The sequence below is a fragment of the Perca fluviatilis genome, chromosome 13, assembly GCF_010015445.1.
Source record: "Perca fluviatilis chromosome 13, GENO_Pfluv_1.0, whole genome shotgun sequence".
Lineage (NCBI taxonomy): Eukaryota > Metazoa > Chordata > Actinopteri > Perciformes > Percidae > Perca > Perca fluviatilis.
In genome coordinates, this window is record NC_053124.1 from 12,177,632 (window position 1) to 12,200,019 (window position 22,388).

The following is a 22,388-nucleotide window of genomic DNA, read 5'->3' on the forward strand; positions in this document are numbered from 1 at the left end:
GCACATTTGGGTTTCCTGCCCTTTTTTGTTTGTAATCACCAGTAGGCACGGGTACACGTGATGCAAGCAAAAGACAGCCTAAGCCCCATTTTTTTGCTTTCCAACAGAAACCAATCATGCGTTCACATCCCCTTATCCTTATATGTGATAACACTGTCAGCCCTCACCAGAAAACCCAATGTCAGACAAGTGTTTAATTGCCTGGAAACATGTGTAAATGGCCCATCCTCTGGTAGGGAACAAGGCTAATTCGAGCTGAACCCCATGGCCTCAGGGCCTCCAACACATAACGTGGCCTAGCAACAACATCGCAGGATGGCTCAACCTGCCGTGTGTGTGTGTGTGTGTGTGTGTGTGTGTGTGTGTGTGTGTGTGTGTGTGTGTGTGTGTGTGTGTGTGTGTGTGTGGGTGTGGGTGTGTGTGTGTGGTGTGGGTGATGGAGAGTGAGACCAAAAGGATGGGACACAGAGAGAGCGGGATGAGAAGGCGAGAAATAGACGCAGGTTATCAACATTACATGGCTAATCACTAGGCCTGTCGCGATAGTCAATAAATCGAGTTATCGCACGATAAAAAAAAATGAGCTCGATAATTTTTCCGGCCGCGATAATTTCCATTTGCATGCTTGTTTGTTTTCCTCGTCTCTCTCTACCAAAGAGACTGGAGGACCACTCTCGGTTCCTTAGCGTAACGAGGAGTGAACCCTCTTGTCAGTCGCATGGTCTTTGTGGGGGCGGGACTGCGGACAGAGAGACAGAGACAGACAAACGCTAGTTGAGAGTTGGAGCAGGGTTTCCCGCAGCACTTTGCAGTTAAGGCGCCGTCAAAAAGAAAGTAGGCCTATATGAGCGATATCCACCGTGTTATTTGGCGTCTCGTTTCTCCCTTTCAATCCAAACCACACAGCTGACAACCTGCAGGTGGAGACTGTGGAGACGGGCTCGGACATACACGCCGCTGGTCAGTCTCGCAAGCGGTTTCAGGAAAGTGGCTGCATGTTTCCGACAATGCACAGAACATTAACGGTACAAGCCTACAGCTGTCCGCGGACACGGAGTGTGGAAAGTATGTCAGAGTTGCACCTGTGTGTGTGTGTGTGTGTGTGTGTGTGTGTGTGTGTGTGTGTGTGTGTGTGTGTGTGTGTGTGTGTGTGTGTGTGTGTGTCCGCCCGCCCCCACGAAGCTCCGACCTGAAGAGGAGCAGAAGCCGCACCTTCGCCAAAATGAAGACTGAAAAACAGAACTATTTTGGTACATTTACTCGCCATGTGGCAGATAGCCATACAGATAGATTTAATTTATTAATTATATATTATTTAAATTTAATATTTAGAGTTAAATAATTGTAAAATGTAGTACAGAGTCTGTAGTCTGAGAACTTACGTGTCACAAACGGCAATTCCACAACTGTACATCAGCGTGAAAGATGACATACTAAAGGAGATCAAAGACATGTTCTGGATATTTAAAATGTCTTCCAGTTCCAGTGTTAAATATTATTTAGAAATAAAAGTGTATTGATCTTTGAAAAGGTGTACCTGTATTATTATGCCATTATCATTATATTAGATGCAAATGGTCTCTCGATGACAATATTATCGTTTATCGCAATAATTTCTGGGACAATTTATCGTCCAGCAAAATTTGTTATCGTGACAGGCCTACTAATCACTAACATCTGCAGTGCACTACCACCACGGGACAAGGTAGGAGGATCATTTAGTTAGTGCAAGTTTGTGTGTGTGGCACATCTCTAAAACCAGAGAGATATTTTTGGCAAGACTATTGAGGGCCAAGGCAAGTGAAACAGTAGTAGGTGTGATTTTGGAAATTGCCAAAGGGCCAAATAACCAACAAGTACCCATCATCACTCAAACAAGACAAACCTCCATTACAGGATTGTCAAAATGAAAGAAAAAATGTTTTCCTTTTTCAGCTCTCCATTACTGCCTTCATTCGTTTCTCCTCTCCGTCTCTCTGCTGTCTTGTGTTACAGCCCTATGCTGATGGAAAGAGAAAAAAAAAAAAAACATAAAGCGAAGAGAGAACATTCTGAACCATTTTGTAGTTTGGAATAATGTTTGCATCAGTAATAGTTAGGGCTCTGCCCAACCTTGTACACCTGTAAAGTTTCATGACTGCATCTTGCATGGTTGTGACGCCGTCGCAGTGACAAAATCTGGCTGCAGACAGACCTGGCAAAGTACCCAAAACTGCCTCTGTGGTAGTAGGTGTCTCCAGGACCACATTTTACCATGAACGCACACTCCTGCATGCATGCACAAACACGCACGCACACACACGCATGCAGCTGCCTGTACCGGAGAGCAGCATGAAATCGAGGAGCGCTACTTCTGGGGACTGAAGTGCCCCCAGAAGTACACTATAAACCGGCTGATAATTTGAATCTTCGACGTTCAGGGGACAGCCGTAGAAATAGTCACGACTTGGGTGTAAACAATATGCAGGTGTTACATTGGTGTTACATAATTCAGTATTCTTGATTTTGGTTTTGATCCCTGCAAACATGACTCATTTCTGTCCTCATGACCTGTGATTCATAGAGCCTTCTCTTTCCCTTTTATGCACCAGAGTGAGTGCTATTCAACTAGCTATTTTAGTCATTTATTTCTCATAGCTTTAAATATCACTTAGTTAAACTTTAGTGCATAACTTTTTGATATTAATGAACAATTATTCCGTTAAATTCAAGCCATTGCCAAATGAGTTGCTACAAAGCTAATTCCCACACAACTCTCTCTCACTGTATTTGTCATAGAGTTTAGATTCTCTGCCCGAGCCCGACCCAAAGTCGGGCCGGGCTGGGCTGGGCCCTTGATCAAGCATTGACAGCAGTCAATGCTTGATCAAGTTGTCAGCAGTGACAACATGTGTCGGCTTTGTTGAGTGCATTAAGTGCGGCCGCTGTTCGCCTATGACAGCAAATAAAACAGAGAAGTGGATGATGAACAGACACATGAAGCAGGCTCGCCATGGCAGAAAAGATGATAGTCAGCCTTCAACGTTCTCTTTTGTTACTTCTCCAAGCATAGGCTCCCCCTGAGGGCGAGGCAAGCGGGCAAGCCCTCCCAGAGAAATAGCCTACGTTGAGTTTTTTTTACGTTTCTTCATTCAGATCCATTTGCGATCCGTTCCATTCTGAATAAACAAACAGCGCGGATTTACATGCTTCGCTCTTGTTGCATTATTCATTAAGATCATTTTAAACAGATTTCTGCAGTTCAAACAACTCTGAATTGTAGTTGAGAACGTCAGTTATGACGGCCCACGGATTAAAAAAGTGTCGGGTTGAAATCAGGCTCATAATTCCAGTTAATGTGTCGGGCCGGGCTCGGACACAACGTGCACGGGCTCGGGCTGGGTCGGGCTTGATTTTTTGGGCCCAATCTAAGCTCTAATTTGTCAGTATGGCTATGTTCAGAAGATTGTGGCTACTAGCAACTGCGTGGAGGAGGGGTGGGGGCTGTGCTCGATCCCGGAAGGCTTGTATCGTGTGGACGCGCCGACAGTGTTGTTGTCATTACTTAGAATTCCTCATGGGGGCAACAGAAACTACGCACTATAGCTTTAAACTCATTCACTGAATAACCTTGGTGAATGGTAAAGACAAAGGCGTCGGATTACTTTTCTCTCTAGCTCTCTTTTTTGCTTGTTACACAGCTATTTGTGGCACTAGTTTGTGTTTACAACTAAGTGCATCACTATGAATGCCTGCCAGGTTTTCACTCTGCCTTAAAGCGTGACCATTTGGATCAGTTTTAAACACTTAACGTAATCTGACAACTGGTTGTTCAAACTTATTCTTTTTTTTGAGCGTAACATAACCAGAGTTTCACACATAATCCTCTTACATACAGCACACTAACTTGAATCTTTGAAACACAGTACTTAAACTGAAAACGAAAAGTGAACACCAGTAGCATTGTATCGTTCAGACTACAGACAAAAGGGGCCCAAATCCGATTTTTATTTTTTTGGGGGTCAAGTGACCAGGTCAGACTTCTTCAGAAGTAGTGTGAACACTCAAATCTAGCCCAGATCAGATTTCTTTCAAATCCGATTCAGGCCACTTCCATATGTGGTCCTGAATCAGAACCAGATCTGATTTTTATTTTATTCATTTATTTATTTTTCAATGTGGCCGCAGTGTGAACAACCGAGGCGGATTTGATGCGACTTTTACCTCCATAACCCTTGCTGCACCCTCTCTCTCCGTGGGGTCACCTGCTCCCGGTGCGGCTGTCAACCGGGGCGGACTGTCCTCAGTGTGCCCTAACCGCGTCGCGTCGCCAGGTCGGGGATTGGCTCAAGTAAAAAGGCGGTGTCGGCAACCCACCCCACCCGGCCCGTCTTGAAACACGGACCAAGGAGTCGAACGCGCGCGAGTCAGAGGGTCGCCCCGTGGCGCAATGAAAGTGAGGGTCGGGCGCACCACCGGCTGCCATTACACAAACATTTTGAAATAAAAGCGTCAATGCTTACTTCCTCCATAACCTCCCTAACTTTAATATAACAGCGTGCTGCGTCTGATGTCATTGTTGTTGTTCTTTTGCTCATGCGGATCAGTTCGAAACCGCAAACCGTTCACACTGGAATCTGATATAGGCCACATTTTAAAAGATAAAAGCAAAAAAAATCTGAATTACGCATTAAGACTTGCGGTGTGAATGTAGCTTAAAATATGACTTGTCTTGGAGTGTGTGTGTGTGTGTGTGAGTGCGTGTGTGAGAGTGCGTGCGCAAGCGTATGCGTGTGATTTATTGTTGTTCTATTTGGCTGTTTGCAAATGGCAATTACTGGAGTAAGACAGATAAATCAATTGTCTGTTATAGCATGTAAACACATTTGAGTTTGTGCATGACCTTCAGTTAGTCGTTAAAGAAGGATGGGGAAAGGGAATTCTGGTAAATGAGGACATTTTCTGCCTTAGGACTTTAGTCAAAGTTTTTTGAGATTTGGGTTTAAGAATAAAATGAGGATTAAGTTGAAGCTTGTATGTGTTGGTAAAGGTTAAAGTTAACTGTAATCTCTAGTTGATATCACCTTCACAGACCGCTAAAAAGAAATTAAGTCAACTCATGATTTTGTATCGAAAGCAGCTTCCGTCAAATAACTTGCTGAGGTGATGATGTTGTCCCTAATACAAATATTCAAAGATGTTGGAATAGGGCTGGGCAATGCATCGATATGATATTGATATCGTGATATGAGACTAGATATCGTCTTAGATTTTGGATATCTTAATATCGAGATATGACACAAGTGTTGTCTTTTCCTGGTTTTAAAGGCTGCATTACAGCAAAGTAATGTACTTTGAACTTACCAGACTGTTCTAGCTGTTCTATTATTTGTCTTTTCCCCACTTAGACATTATATCCACATTACTGATGATTATTTATCTAAAATCTAAGTGTGAAGATATTTTGTTAAAGCACCAATTGTCAACCCTAGAATATCGCCGCAATATCTATATCGAGGTATTTGGTCAAGAATATCATGATAGCTGATTTTCTCCATATCGCCCAGCCCTATGTTGGAAAACTCTGTTCTGCAAATGAAAGGGTAACACAGCTAGGGGCGTCAGATGGGGGGAAAAAGGGGACTGAGTACCCAGGGCCCTCATGTGAGGAGGGCCCAAAAATATGCTAGAAGGAATAGCTGTGGATGCGGGGAGGGGCCCATAGAAAATGTCTTTCTACAGGGCTCAGAATTTTGTGCTACGCCCCTGAACACAGCAGAGTTGGGGGAGCTTGTCTTCAGGTTTTGATCAGGTTGCTGATGGGATGGTTGATTGCCAGTGGATGATCCTCACACACGTGCTTGCTTCCCTGCCTGTACATTGTACAGATGTTGTTTTTTTTGCTTTGGTTCAGCTCGGAGAGAGATTACTGAGCAGGGCCTCTCTGCCAGTTGTGCTTCCAGCAGCCGTTGGACAGTTATCAGGGCAGAGAGTGTGAAATTATCTCTCACCGTGGGGAATGTCCACTCGCTCTGTCCCATGCTCCACTGCAGCATCTAATTAGCACCTTACCGATGCCCTGTGCCACCGCACAGATACCATACAGACAGAGAGATGATTGACTCACAACCTGCTCACATTTACCAGCTCACCGTTGCACTCACAACTGCTGTTTAAAGGGGTGATAGAATGCAAAACTGATTTTACCTTCATAGTTGAATAACGACAGTTGGGTGGGTAAATAGGACATGCATAGAAGCTCAAAATCCCATTGACATCCCTTTTACTATGAAAATCTCATATTTTGAAACTGCCGCTGAAAACGGGCGAATCTCAACAAAACTGGATGCTTACGTAAGCGTTTCAGGACCTGAACCTTTGTCACGCCCATGGGTGTATTAAGAGAACAGTCACGCCCCAACATTTACTAGGCTACACAACTGACCTGAGATCAGGTAGTCTTCTGAATCTAGGTCACGCAGATCTCTGCTATTCCATTACAAAATTCACTTCTGAAACTTTTTTTATGCGAGAAATCAACCATGTAAAGCTCAAATATGGGCCGTTTTACGAAAATTGATTGCTAATTGCAAATTTTGTCCGACTGTGTGTTGGAGTTCAGCGGCCGGTGCTGCCTGGGTTGCTACATCGCCGCCCTGCCTGTCCTCCGTCACAGACCCCGGCCTGCTGTGAGCTCGATTGAGCTCGGCTGGCGGCCCGGTGCAAATACCCGCGCAAACTCACCCTTTTCTGGGTGACTGGAACTACCACACGCCGCTGCCCTGACAGAGCTCCAGGGCCTGCAGCTCGCTGTTCTCCCTCCCCTCTTCCTGCTACCGGCCGACCGGTGAGTGACTGAGAGCACGGTCAGCGAGCTTGTTACGCCCGCAGTCTCTTGCCGCAGCCCGCAGGTTCCAGTTAATCTTATAATGGATATGTGTGTTGAGTTATTTAAACTAACAATCGGGAAATAAACGCCTCTTGTCCGCGAGTCTCATTGATAGAGCCGCGGTGAGCTGGAGTCCATCAATGAGAGCTAGCTAGCCTCCTCCTAACTCTGACATTCACAAAAATGTATTCAATTGAAATCCGAAATCGGACAACTATTAGCTAAGCTTTGTTGCCGTGACGAAATTCAAACTGTAAATATACTATAGTTATGCTGAAAGTGTAGCTAGCCAGCTGCGATATTTCCCCATTGTATTGAATGGGACATATAGCTAGTTAGCTAGCTGCTCCTTGTAACAAGACCCAGAGTTCATAAAAATGCCTTAAATTCAAATTGGACACAACGTTAGCTTTGTAAGACCTTGGGGTAGCTGTGATATCAGTGGCGTGACGAAATTCAAACTGTAAACATATTAGAGTTAAGCCGGCAGCCGGCCGCGGAGCCCCGTAGTGCAGTAATCCACAAAGGGTGACTTTGCGCTGGGTATGGAGCCCAGCAGGCTGCAGCTTTCTCGTCAGACTGTGTGGAGCTCCTAAAATCCGACACGTCTTACCAAATTTGCAATTAGCCATAAATTTTCGTAAAACGGCCCATATTTGAGCTTTATATAGTTGATTTCTTGCATAAAAAAGTTTCAGAAGTGAATTTGGTAACAAAACATTGCAGTGTCTGGAATATGAGATTCTGTTGTGTCCCTAATGTGTGTGTATTGGGGATTCGCTCAACCAATCAGCACGCGTCTCTTGTGTGTGTGTGTGTGTGTGTGTGTGTGTGGCAATTCGCTCAACCAATCAGCGCGCGTCTCTAATGTGTGCGTATGGCAATTCGCTCAACCAATCAGCGCGCAGCTCATCTAAATATTCATGAACATACAGTACAGGCCAAAAGTTTGGACACACCTTCTCATTCAATGTGTTTCTTTATTTTCATGACTATTTACATTGTAGATTCTCACTGAAGGCATCAAAACTATGAATAAACACATATGGAATTATGTACTTAACAAAAAAGTGTGAAATAACTGAAAACATGTCTTATATTTTAGATTCCTCAAAGTAGCCACCCTTTGCTTTTTTTGATAACTCTGTAAAAGCCTTGGTGTTCTCTCAATGAGCTTCATGAGGTAGTCACCTGAAATGGTTTTCACTTCACAGGTGTGCTTTGTCAGGGTTATTAGTGGAATTTTTCCCCTTATTAATAAAAAAGCAAAGGGGTGGCTACGTAGAACTTAATATAAAAGTTATAAGTTATTCACGCACTTTTTTTTTTTTACACACTTTTGTTAAGTACATAATTCCATATGTGTTCCTTCATAGTTTTGATGCCTTCAGTGAGAATCTACAATGTAAATAGTCATGAAAATAAAAGGAAACTCATTGAATGAGAAGGTGTGTCCAAACTTTTGGCCTGTACTGCACCATATTTGGAAGAAAAGCTCTTGTTACAAATAAGGCCAAAACACAGGGATGCATAAGGGCCAATAAAATATCAACCAGGCCATGTCGCATACCCCATTAGGAGACCATAAGGAACAGTGTGAAATACCCTATATAATCATTCTATCACCCCTTTAACGCTATTTCACGTGTATTCCAGTGAATAAAAGCGAGTCGTATAGTAAAACCTGAGCTCATGTATCCTTGTGCTGCTGAAGAGCACCCGAGTCAGCAAATATGAAGAAAATAAAGCTTTTTTTTTTTTTTTAACCATAACCGGATCACCAGATTATCTGATCTAAAATGAATCTATAGCAGTATAAAATTAAAGTTGAAATATGTTTCATAATCTATAAAATTTTGCAAACATTTTAAAGAAACATAGTAATAAACTAGGCGTGTTTTGAGAATGTCAAAGATCAAGTGATTTACAAGTGACATTACAAAATGCGTACTTGAGTTATAATTAAAGGCAGCTACATATGGTGATCTTATGCATCATGCATAAGATGATCTCGCTTAAAGCAATGGCACAGGCTTTCTTTATAATTCATTAGCATATTTCCTAACAGAGTTTTAACCCTCTTCACATTTTGAAAAATTAATCAGTTATTCGTGATTCATCAGACAGATACATGGCCCAAATTGTAAATTGCCACAAAAGTGCAGCTGTACATTTGTAAGTTAATACCATTACCTTAAAACCCCTTTTAGTTTGAGACTGCCATCACAGGTTTATAACAACAGCTGAAGTTTAACATCATAATTCTGTAACTGTTGTGTTGCCTTATTCCATAAATTTAACACAAATACTTTACCTTCCCCATTTTACAATTCATGATTAAAGAACACAATGCACCATAATAGGAAGTGACCTCTTTTTCTTCCTTTTTTGTTATTTTTTGGATTGCTTTCTCATTATTCAGTACACAAGCTACATGAAAGAGAGATGTGCTTACTGGGATGATATGTGATTAACCTTATTCCCACACAAAAAAAAAAACGGTAGAGATATGCAGAATGACAAAAAGTGAAATACACTTCTGTGTATTTCACTTTTTGTCATTCTGCGTAGTAGTAGTAGTAGTAGTAGCCTTTATTTGTCACATAGTCACAAGTACCAGCGAAATTAGCCATCAACCTGACCATACATATACAAACAAACAATATGACAATGGGGTAGACAGGACAGGAAGACAGGGTATTAAGGAAGAAAAAAAAGAATACAGCATGACATGAGGAGAGGGGAGGAGAAAAAGGCAACTCCCAGACTATGCCCCTGATAGGAGTACAGTGTGGGAACAGTAAATAAACACCTCAGCAACATAAGCACATAACCAGTACAAGAGCACACAAGACTTGCAATGGGGGAGGGGAGTGTTGGGGTGGAGGTAATCTAGCACAGGCAAGGAGCCTCCGGTCCTGCAGCCATTACTGCGCTGGTCACAGACCCGCCCACCTGACAGGGGGTACAAAGCGGCGAAGGCGAGGGACACGGTGTGGGGGGTGATTGCATATCTGTATATATGTAAGGGTTTGTGTGTGTGTAGGCCTGAGTAGTCAAACTACGTCTGGCCCCATAATCTCGTCTCAGTCCGCAAGATTGTCATAGCGATAAACAGCCGGTTGCCATGGAGTCAACCTTGAACAGGACCCAGTCCGAGCCAACAATCAGCAAGTGTCTGTGGGAGTCGGGTAAGGAACGCGAGAGTGTGCCTCGCTGCAGTGCTTCCAGGGGGAAGTGTTGTTCAACACCGGCCTCGGCCAAGGCCAGTGCTGGTTCAGGGAGCCGAAATATAAGATTGGATTTGTTTTGTCTTAGGGCGAGTAGCCGCATTTAATTTCACACGTCTTCTCTAAAATGTCCACTCTGGTCTCCGAATCGATCAAATTTCCTTTGCAAAGCCGTGAGTTTCTCCAAGATGTTGTCCAGCCTTTCCAAAGCTGTCGGTTTCTCCAAGATGGTATCCATATTGTGGTTCATGGTGTTCATAGTCCCAATCTGAGTTCCGACAGCTCTGCCCACAGCTTCCACCATAACAGGCAGCCTTGTACTTTTGTTCGGCTCTCGTCTTCTGCTTAATTTCTCGATAAACCAGGGTAATGCCTAAGCCAATCAGCAAAAGACCTGTTATCATGGTTCTGAATAGGTAGATATCTTCAATGTCCTTCACAGAAAGAGCCGCCAGACACACGACCCGCCACCTCTCCCACACGTCCATCGTGTAGCCAGCTGCGAACGTTCCGGCAGGGCAGTCAGGTTCCCCCGAACCCAGGCTTCTCGTCGAGAAGATGGTGTCAATTGCACTGAGAGACCAGTTGATCAAATCCATAATTCTTGGTTTTTGGAACAGTGCAGAGAGAGACACTCTCGAAATACACGGAGACAAAGACTATACGAGAGAGCAAAGCAAGGCAGGCTACGGGAGCAGCCTGGCTTCTGGCTCTCAACGAGAGCCAGAAGAAGAGCCTACCGCAAAAAGCGCAAAAGAGTCATGTAAAAAGAAAACTGTCAATAAGTAAATGCCTGAGCCCGTTAGAAGAAGCACTATTTTCGGCCTGAACACATCCTAAGATGCATCAAACTACTAAGGTTGAAATTCTGTGGCCCCCCACTGCTAAAAGTGGCCGTAAGGTTGAAGCTACATTTTTGTAGAACTTACTGGATAAATGTAATATCCATACATCAACTCAATTTTGGATATTGAAAGCATTTTGCTCACACCAGTGTGGTTTGACAATGGAATTGTAGTCCACCGCTGGCTGGATTAAAATGCATATACAAAAATGAATGCAAATGTTTAAATATAAGCCCACCAAGTCTATAAAAGGTAACTCTTGGGGCCTAATTTACTAACACTAGCGCAGTTTGCGCTGCGTCTGTTTATGCGAGTTCAGTAATAGCGCACGCTATGCTTTCACATTTTGCGTAGTATTTATCAACCCTGACACCCATCAGGCAATCAGCGTCTTTCTCCGCCCACTATACGTAAATTGCGCTGTAGCAAAGCGGTACTGGTGCTATGATATGGCTGAGTGCAGACTGTGATATTCCCACTGCTGATGCTATGACTGTTTGAAATAATCCTGATGCCAATATTTAATGTAGCGAGGAGTTTAACAACTGCTGGAATGGGATGTGAACGCTGAGAGAGAGATTCAATTTCATCTTTGATTTCTATCAGAAACTCTAATATTGCATGGCTGCTTGATCTGTAACGCTAAATGATGTTGTGTTCACTGACAAAGTGTGATTCTTGTGTTAAAAATATTTTCAGCCTCGCCTATGTCTTCGTCTTGCTCAAATTACTGTTGCCATTTCACCAGCGGCATAAAGGTCTACGAGGAAACTCGATTGCGGCTGGTTTAGACCTGCTCTTAAAGGAACACGCCGACTTATTGGGAATTTAGCTTATTCACCGTAACCCCCAGAGTTCGACAAGTCGATACATACCCTTCTCATCTCCGTGCGTGCTGTAAAGCTGTCTGACATCTCCAAGCCCATCACAGAACAGGCAGGTGAATGGTTCCAGTAATCCTACTGCTCCGAATAAGTAACAAAATAACGCCAACGTGTTCCTATTCACATGTTGTGATTTGTAGAGTCACAGCGTGTACAAAAAACAACGTAACATGAGACACAGCTGTCTTCTAACCGTAAACAAACCGGGAACTATATTCTCAGGCGGAAGAATATAGTGTGATATGCTCGCAGCAAGCCTGTCTGAGAATATAGTTCCTGGTTTTTTTTTTGCGGGGGATAAAAGATGGCTGTGTCTCTGTCGCTAACGGTATTTTTGTACACCGCTGCGTGACTCTAATCACAACATGTAAATAGGAACATGTTGGCGTTATTTTGTCACTTTTGTCACAATTAGGAGCAGTAGGCTAGTTGGAACCAGTTACCTGCAGGATCTGTGCTGGGCTAAGCTAATGCTGGAGCCGTCAGACAGCGTTACAGCACGCACGGAAATGAGAAGGGTATGTATCGACTTGTATTACTCTGGGGGTTACGGTGAATAAGCTAAATTCCCAATAAGTCGGCATGTTCCTTTTAAGAGGCTGAGAATTTCCCCGCGCACTCTTACTGACAGTCTTTGTAAATACCACGGAATATATAATTAGGTGCACTTTGCGCTTATCCTCCCACTGTTTTTGGGGTGGAACTCCCACTTTCCCCACGACCTTCCCACGAACGCATATTGAAAGCGCAACTTGTCTCTTCTCGCTCATGTGGCAGACAATCTGCGATTTTACCCAAGTGCGCCCTGTTTGTAAATAGCCCGCATCAGTTACGTCCGTCTTTGCGACCAATTAGCGCCTGGAAACGGGCGCAAACGGCTTGATAAATCTAGCCCTTGGTGTTTTAACATGTACAGTATCTGAAGCAAAGATATTACACAATGCTTAACTGGGAAGGCTGTGTACACATTAGAACACATGCTCCCAAAACCAGCTCTCCTGTCTGGTGGCATCAGACCCCAGAGAGCTTCACAGGAGAAGTCAACAAAGCCGACTAAAGTACAAAAGTATAGACAGACAACAACAAGGACCTCAAGGGATATGGAAATTGAAATAGAGCATTCCTTAACCAATCATTTGCATTGTTTTACCCAACCATCACAAGGCAAATTCCAAATTAGATAGGAAAAGCAGCAAGGAAATGGATTCTGAAATTAGAAAAGGAATAGCCCTTTTAAATGCCTTACTAAAAGCTGTATTCTTAATGTGGTTTGTGAATTCAATTATTTGTTTTTAAAATTGCATTTTCAAAAGCATTTTTAAATGCTCTTTGTTATTTAGGAATTCATTAATGTATTTTCAAATGATGTATTTATTTACCGTTTAGTTAGGACAATCTTTTTAGAGATTAGAGATCTTTTTACTTCTTGCATTCAAAAACCAATTTATTAATTCCTTTTTTTAATTCCTATTAAATAAAGAAATGCTCTATTTCTATTTCCATGTCCCTTGATGTCCTCCATAAATGGCAATACAAAAATGTTGAAAATAAATGAAAATGGGGACTTTGAAGAAGTTCATGGGGCTGACCGGGAAGGAAAGACGGAGGCGAGAATATATAATGATTTGAAAGAAGTGGAAATGGAGCGCAGGAAAAGAATTGAAGCAAGTTGAGAAGTAAGATGGAAAAGGAGGAAATGGGAAATCACAAAGCCACTGAGAGACTGGTAAGACAGAAAGAAATGAGGAGAGAATGAGGGAGGAGGGCAGGACAAAAGGCTCTGGTGAAAGACGAGACCAGCTAAAGAAAGAAACTCTCGAGTGGAAACGGCATGAGGATGATGGAGGAAGACCGACGCAAATGTCCAGAATCCCAAAGAGAGGTATTGACAGGGGTCGAGAATGGAAGCAGAGGAGGACGGGCTTTGTGCAGAGGAGGAAAAAAAAAAACTTGTGAACGTAAGAAAAATCTTTAGAAGCCTCTGTAACAAGCCCACTTAACCTTTAGGCCACTGCTGACATGCAGTTTTTCAAAACTCACAGAAAACCGCAAACAAAAAAAGGATGAACAGCGGTACTTTCAACACTTTAATTCATCTCTCCTACTGTGTCCTTTTAAGTGGGGTTTGGGAATCCATCCGTTCACAGCCAATCAACTGGCTGCCTCAGGGTTTTCAAAGGTCATCATGTCGTCCCTTTTTAGGAATATTTCCACCAGACCTGTGTGCTTAAGGAGCTGCACAATTTAAACACTTAGTTTTTTATTCAAAGTGTGAAATTGAGGCATGAACATTAAGACTTATAATCCAATATAGTGTATGGCTTATTTTGGCTGAAAATGAATACCTCCAATTAGTGAATTTTGGAGCTGGAAACCATGTTGAATTTTCAATTTTCTGAGGTGTGTGTGTGTGTGTGTGTGTGTTAATAATTCAGAAATGTATGGCTGGATGTAGATAGCCAGCATTTTAAGATATTTCAGTTACAGTGCAGGTATTTAGCACCAACAAAAGCATATTTAATATTCATGCTGTTGCAAAGAGTTTGGCTTGTGTAGAGCAAAATCCTTTTTTTTTTTTTTTTTTTTTTGCCAAATGCCCTACCTCTGCATGTCATATACTGTATATTCCTAACTCAGACAAAATGTTGTCTTGTTTTTTTTGTGTTGGTAATATTAACGTGCATGTTCACAGAGAGAGAGCACGAGAAAGACCGTGAGAGCTGTGTGAAGGAGTTGTTCTGTCTGTCAATAAGGCCATAATGTAGGCCTTGGGTTATTCATTTCCTCTAGCAGCGTCCTCTTACATCCTCTTCAAAATCTATTCCAACAGGCCTGACAAGTGGTAGTGATGCATTAACACTGAATTTTGCTGCCTCAGAGACCACCAGCACCACACAAAGCAGAGTGATAGAGACACAGGAAGCCTGAAGGATGAAAATAATAATAAATGCAGCCACCCTGGACCAACAGTAAAATACGGTATATGGCCTTTGGGATCGGAATGTACTCTATGACCCGGCCTTCAACAACGTACCTTTTTTATTTTTTTTAAACGAGGAAAATGCGCACCTACACTTGACAGCAGCAGCACAGAGAAGCATCCACCATCCTAGTCCTTGCCACGTCCCATTTTGCTCTGCCAGCCCTCCCCACCCCTCTCCTTGCAATGCAAAAGCGTTGCTGGTGTTGCTAATGGAAACGTCCCATTAACGAGTGACGATGAAGAGACGGTTCGGAGAGGATCACGGCGACCACACTCCTGCTCGCCATTAAGCCGGCTGGAAGTAAAGACCATAATCTGCGGAAAGCTGCATCAAGAAAGGAAAGCGGGGCTTTCACAAACAATCAGTATTTGTTAGAGGAGAACAGTTAATTAGGGGGCAGCCGTGCAAGATTCTGCGAATCCCACAGGCGTCTGTGGATACTGGCCCCAGATAGTGGCCTGTTATTTTTTTTCGCTCTATGAATAAGTGGCAGGTTGGTTGTTGTACATAGTGAGCATGCTCGCCTCAAAGAGAATTGGATGGTACGGTTAATATCATTTGTAGCTCAGTTGTTACAGTCTCAGAGGCCTGCGAGTTATTGGTTTTCTTGTTTGTGTCTTTCACTGTGGGGGGGTGGGAGGGGGGGGGGGAAGAAGGGAGTAAAAGGAAAGGGGAAGAAGGGCATAACTAGATTTTTGGACAGAGATGCTATGCAATTATTTAGAGTTATGCAAACACGTGTTTTGCTGCATGAGTCACAGCCGGTGTGGGTGGTGTTTTTCCGTAGCACCCCGAATGCAACCCAAAATAAGGTGCTCTTTCACTTCACTAGGATGACAAAAAGAGAAAAAAATACAAGAAAATGATCTCAACAAGCGGAAAAGTTCGATACAGATGATTTATTTGTGTGTATGTATATATGTGTGTGTGTATGTGTGTGTGTGTGTGTGTGTGTGTGTGTATGTATGTATATATATATATATAGTTGTTTCTCCTGGACAGCTAGAATTAGCCTAACCTCAGGGAACCAAAAAGCTTGTGCTCTGTCTTTATCGCAGCTCGCTGTAAGAACGTGCACAACGTGCTGCTGTTGAAGGGCATGTTCTCTTCTAACGTGATTGATGTAAACATGGTGAGGCATAAAACTAGCAATATAAAACATGCTTATGTGCACTTGTCATACCTTGCGATTGGCTCTGCATCTGCTCTTGGCACGGCGTTATGGAGAACGCTCATGTCCATACTTTACAGCATGACCCCAACGATGGCTTGCATCCGGCAACCTCCAAACGGTGAACTGCTCTTTGATTTATACACGTGTCAGACACGGGGCTCTTGGCACTGCCGTGCATGAACAAAGGTGGAAATTATTTGAGATGTAATTCACGAGGACAGAATGGACGGCCATAAAGGGATCTCAGTGATGACTGCTCAATGTGTATCAGTAGGCCTTTCAAGTAAAGGGACATGAGGTAACACATCCCCTACTATTGCACTTAATCTCAAAGACGTACCTTACACAGGGCTATTAATATTTCCCAGGCAGAGAATTGGATACCGTGGGTATCTGGAGGGATGAAGTGTATTGTCACCAACTGTGTCCTCACTAAGCAGCACTTATTTGAGAAACTTTTTCTTTTTGCATCCATTATGCAGATCTATTTTAACCAAGTAAAAAAACAATCAAGACATAAGGGTATAGATCGGTAAAGAAGAAAATACACTTAGCATCAGCAACTTTGGCCTGCAAGGAATTCATTTTATTTTAAGTCGTTTGAGTTCTCCTTGTCAGCATTCTTTTTCTTTTACTGTATCCTCTGGGCTTTATCTCAGTCTTTTACACAAACACAAATACTCACACACCATGTATGTGTGTCAAAGTGTATTTGCTCTGCAGCTGTGTCTCATCCTCTGTGGGGTTTGACTCAGGTGTGGCCAACTGGCAGAATGTTGGCATTGTGGCACCAGTGTGTCCCTTGGTATTCAGTCTGAGTCCCTGGAAGCTGCACACAGGCCAGTGAGTGTGTGTGTGTGTGTGTGTGTGTGTGTTTTCATTTAACTTATCCAGATGAGAGAGCCTAGAAACTGTGTATATTTAAATCTATCTCCAACATCTGCAACAACATAGCCAAAGTTGTTTTTGTTTTAATGATTCATATTCCTTTTGAAATGGATTTGAAGTCATGCATTTTCCAGTTTTATTCTTGTTATTGCATGCCCATGTTTTCTCACTTGTCGAGCCCATCTACAGGCAAACATTTGCATCATAATACTCAAAAAGATGGAGCGAGACAAAGCAGAAACTACCAATATTTACCCAGTCTCACACGTCTGTGCCAACATTTAAACAAGGAATAAAAGAAGAAATGCAAATTGATCTCAACAAGGAACAATACAGCTCAGATACAATTCAAGATGAAAATTGACTGAGGGAAGAATTGGAAATGATGTTGGGAGTACTGTTCCACCCCCCTCCACAGAAAGGGGCTGGTAGTGACGGATGAGCCCATACATCACACACACCACAGTGCTGACAGCTTCCACTGTCACAGCTCAACTCCGACCCCTCCGCTTCATTCATCTGACTGCATGTGTGAACACATTCCAGGCAAGCAGCCTCTACTGACATGGAAACATAACCACACACGCACACACTTCTGCACATGCCACGTGCCAAAATAAGCAGTCTCACATTTATCTGGCTCTGCATATTTATGCTTATACTGCACACACATGCATGCAATTTCACAGACACACACAGGTATTCCTCTGGGCTAAATCCCCTTATCCCCCATTTCCTAGTCCAGTGGCCCTGCAAGTGGGTTAATAGTGTGCAGGGGGCTTGGACGGACCCTCTGGCATTGGCTAATGGTGCACCTTTAGTGTGAAAACGGCACATTGACCCTACTTGGGTACCCCCATTACTCACACCACCTGTGCACAAGTCTTCCTAGATTCCCCATGTGCGTATTTCTTGGTTTTTCTTTTTGTGTGTAGGTCTTAATGTTATAGACCCGCTCTCCTCCACAGTGGTCATATATCAACAGGAGGACATGACGGGGCTGATGGGACACAGGTAGCTCTGATGAGGATGCCGTTTTGTTTAGCTGAAATCAAACCAATCACAGTTGTACCTGCTTCATTTCCAAATGCATTCTGTCTTAAGTAGCACATTCAGGCCTTGTTGGCTACCCATGTTTAAGTGGTGTACCCTAACACATTGAGTAGTTTTATCAAGATGAATATGGCCACACCAGCGGCACAGCCCTGGGGATGGCAGTGGATGTTAGCTTGGTTGGTAAATTGGGTGGTTGGATGAACCTCAAACCAAGGAATTACTGTACCACCAAAATCAGCGGGTTGTTTTTCTTCAATTAGATGCTATGGCAGCTGATTTGACTGATTAGCACATATTCAAAGGGGGTGGGGGGGAGGAGGGAAATCCTGCAGACTCTTATCACACCATGGGTCTCGGGTTGAGATAACCAATATTTACCAGCATGTACATAATGTGCTGTGTCACTACATCACAAACTCAGCGTGGCCAAAAAAATACCCAAAAGCATAAACTATCGCCGCCCTGACCCACAACGGCAGCTAAACGGAAATACTCATCGGTGCACATTAGCCTGAAGTATAAAAAAAAATTACTAACATCGGCCGATACCGAAATTATTGCTGATATATTGGGCATCCCTACTTCCTTTCCACATCTCAGCTGAGGCTCTGGATTCACTCCATAGGCAAGACATGCCTCCCAGAACTGTATTATATTTACTTTACTCTCTCATTTACTTTTAATGCTGCAGGCCCTGATAAATCCAGCCTGGTTTTGCCTTCCTCAGATCTTACTCAGCACAGTGTTTTTTTTTTTTTTTTTTTTTTAAATAAGGACCTTTTCAAAGGATGACTCACCATGTGTATCCTCAGAAACAATAACAACATCATGGCTGAGCAGTAAAAAATAAGGCATTCTTAATGGACTTGCCTCTGTAAATAAAAATATTATGTAAAGAAATTAATATATCATAAAATTAGGTGTTTGAGCCGCAGTAAAAGCTAAAGGCAAGTACAATCTGCTAAGAATACAAATAAGGTGTGTTTTTACTGCTCCTCCAACCATCACATAGACATTTTAATTGTTCTTTCTCTTCTCTCTGTATTCCCTATGTTTCAGTATTCCCTCTCCACCACGTGCAGCTCCCACACATGATCTACACTTCATAGAGCAATCTTTTCATTTTTTTTTCTGCTTCTGTATCCACCCCTATTCATAGGGATATACATAGGCCATACAGTTCTGTCTCAAGGCTCGGTTATACTTTTGAATAGCCACTTGGTGGCTGTGCAGACATGTCCGTGTGGTCACAAAAACATGGCAGTATGAAGACGTTTCGCACAAAGCCTACACGTACACCCTCTGATGATGACATTTATGTCATGCGGACCCCAGCCAACCCTTGCATATGCTGAAGCACTGGGTTACATTAGAAGCCACATTCAGATGTATGCATCGCATCTTAGATGCCATGCTACAATGTGGTTTCCGGCTTTGAATTTAGTATGTACTGATTGACATCTATGTGTAAGACAGGTTTTTAGCAATTTGGCTCTTGTCGTGGCAATGATGGTTTGTTGTTATGTTGGCCGGTTTTGTACTTTGGTTAATGACCAAATACCGGCAAAACATTGACATTCCCATTAGCCCTAACTGTAATTTGCGTTCAGTGCCAATTAGCAAACTTAGCATTCTACACTCAATCCAGAGTGCGCATGGTAAACATTTTACCTGCTAAACATCAGCATGTTAAATTCTCATTGTGAGAATATTAACATGCTAACATTAGCGTTTAGCTCAATGCACTGTTGTGCCTAAGTACAGTCGCTCAGAGCCGCTAGCATGGCTGTGGATTCTTTTGCCATGTTAAACTCCTGTAGCTCTACCAGAGAATTAATAATTAATGTTGGACATGTAACCTATATTCTGGGCCAATGTACATTCTGATGTGTTTTTCAATGTAAATATTTGGCCTAAATACATTTTCTGGCCTTGTAACTGTGTGGATAAAGTAGTGTGTGTTTGTGTAATAATGTCAAGAATGTGAAAAAATAAGTAAACATGGCTAAATGTGAGAAGCAGTCTTGCATTGTTAGTGTTGGATTTTGGAACATCTTGTCAGCTACAATAAGTGACAGGGGAACAAGCAAAAGCTGTTATTGTGTCGTGGCTGTCGGGCAGAAATTCAAGACGGCACACCCATCCCTCTCTCAGACATTTATCTTTTCTTCCAGCTGCTTCAACCCAAACGAACACTTTAACTACGATTGCTCTCACTTACTTTTCATGAAGACTTAATAAGGAGACGTGCCTCTTATTGGTGACTGAGTTTGTTTGCCAACAATTCATCAATACAACCAATCTACCAATCTATGATATTGTAAAAATAATACTTATTTTTTTTCCATTCCTTCTCAAGCCATTTTTTCTGCAGACTTACTCATGACTCATCTCATAAGTAGCTTTACAACATCCTGAGTAGACGACACAATAGGCTTTATTTTTCCATCATTCACTTGTTGCTTCTGTGAGATATGTCACTGTTACAATAAGAGCACAAATTGGCCACAGCTCTGCAGAACATTGATAAGGTTATTGAACCAAGCCAATGCTTCAATGATCATGTTCACACCGCAGCTACTGTAAATAGTAAGTCTACTACATCACTCTTCACAGGAGTTAGCCTAAATCCTGCAAAGTTTACACAGTTTGGATATAAAAGAAAGGGACAAACTAATAAGACGGGTTAATCCAAACACCACAAAGCTGTGGCCACTCCTCCCCGTACACTCACTGTATCGTTGAGGTGTATTAAGCAGGTTTTTAGGTTTAACAGAATTAGGGAGATGCAACATCCTACCAATTATAGTCTCTGTTTTTCCACCTCAGTTGTTCCCACCAGTTTGCGCTCTGGGTGGTGACCCGAATCTGAACTCTACACTGGTAAGTGGTTTACTTAAAAGGAATACATATGTCAGGAGTTTGTGGCGTTGTCAGCTGTCAGAATGAATTTGTCACAAACTGAAACCTTCACAGCTGCACAATGGTAAACCAGACACATACAATGGCAGTATAAATGTAGCTGATGATTACATACACACTGTAAGTACTGTGATTTCTGGGTTTTCAAAAGCGCACATGTTGTTTGGGAATTGTTATTGACTGGAAACGGGTAGGCTGGCTCTTTCAAAAGGTAACTCTGCCTACCAGCACCGCATATAAGAACCAATAACACATCATGTCTTGTCTGTTTTTAATATGTACAGAAACGACAGGTTGCGTTAGGGTTTATGTGTTAGACTATTTCTTGGCCAGGAGCAGTAACTTCCTGAAGCCTTGATTTTGCCAGGCAACAGAGACTTCAGGAAATGAGATGAAACATGGAGGTTTAGAGGTGTTGGCTGGCAGATCTTGTTAGCTTTTGACAGAGCCAGGTTAGCTGTGTCTTTATTCTAAGCTAAGCTAATAATTACAGCTGTCAAAATGAACACAATAATAACATATTGGGAATTAACGGGTAATAATTTGGGTAATCAAGAAGCGATGCAGCAGTAATGTTTTGGATGGCTAGGAGAAACGGTGATAACGTCCAGGGGATCAACAAACCCACCATCTGCCGTCTGGCTCGCCGTGGCGGAGTGAAGAGCATCTCCGGTCTGATCTACGAGGAGACATGCGGTGTGCGGAAGGTGTTACCGGACAACGTGATCCGTGATGCCGTCCCTTAACACTGAGCACGGCAAGAGGAAGACGTTGACTGCCATGGATGTGATATTATTATTATTATTATTATTATTATTATTATTATTATTATAATAATAATAATAATAATAATATGTTTATTTGATATAGCACCTTTTTACAGATAAAGTCAACAAGTGCTTCACATGATAAACATTTGTAAAAATACAGTACAATCCAACAGAAAATAAAATAATTATTGAATGAACAATGAAAATCATTTCAACAATTAAAACCCAAAGTTTACATGTAACATTGCGCTCTGAAGAGGCAGGGCTTAGGAGGTTAAACCTGATCCTGAATCACAAATAAAAGCCTCTTTTAGAAGCCACACACTTAATCTAAAGAGAGTCTTCCCGCTCTGAGTAACATGCTTTATTGCTTACACAAATGTGCAATTAATTGCGAATTGTGATTAAGTATTTTAACCGATGGACAGCCCTACTAATAATATCTAAGTGGTATCAATCTTCTCGCCTAACTCTTGGCAAGAAAGCGAATACGCATATTTCCAAAAATGTCAATATCTCTCACATTTACTCACTCAGATGTGATTTATGGGCCGTTAGCATGAACATGCTTTTAAAGCTTTATATGTGAAGCCCAATGGTAACACTTTACTTGACAGTATCGACATAACCGTGACATGACACTGTCATGAACGTGTCATAAACCTTTATAAACAAGTCATAAACATTTATGACTTCTGTCATTAAGTGTCATTCAGTTTTGGGGGGGGAAAGTTGGATTTTTTTTTGGTTTTTTTGTTTTTGGAAGG

At 42.4% G+C, this 22,388-nt stretch overlaps 1 long non-coding RNA gene across 1 annotated transcript in view; it reads left to right on the forward strand.

The window, feature by feature from the left end:
• LOC120571641 overlaps positions 1-21,704 on the forward strand; it is a 36,449-nt gene extending 14,745 nt beyond the window's left edge. Inside the window, exons 2-3 of the long non-coding RNA XR_005641252.1 lie at positions 20,759-20,812; positions 21,441-21,704. This is a non-coding gene — a long non-coding RNA (uncharacterized LOC120571641). The remainder of the gene's footprint in view (positions 1-20,758; positions 20,813-21,440) is intronic.
• Positions 21,705-22,388: the final 684 nt, after the last annotated feature.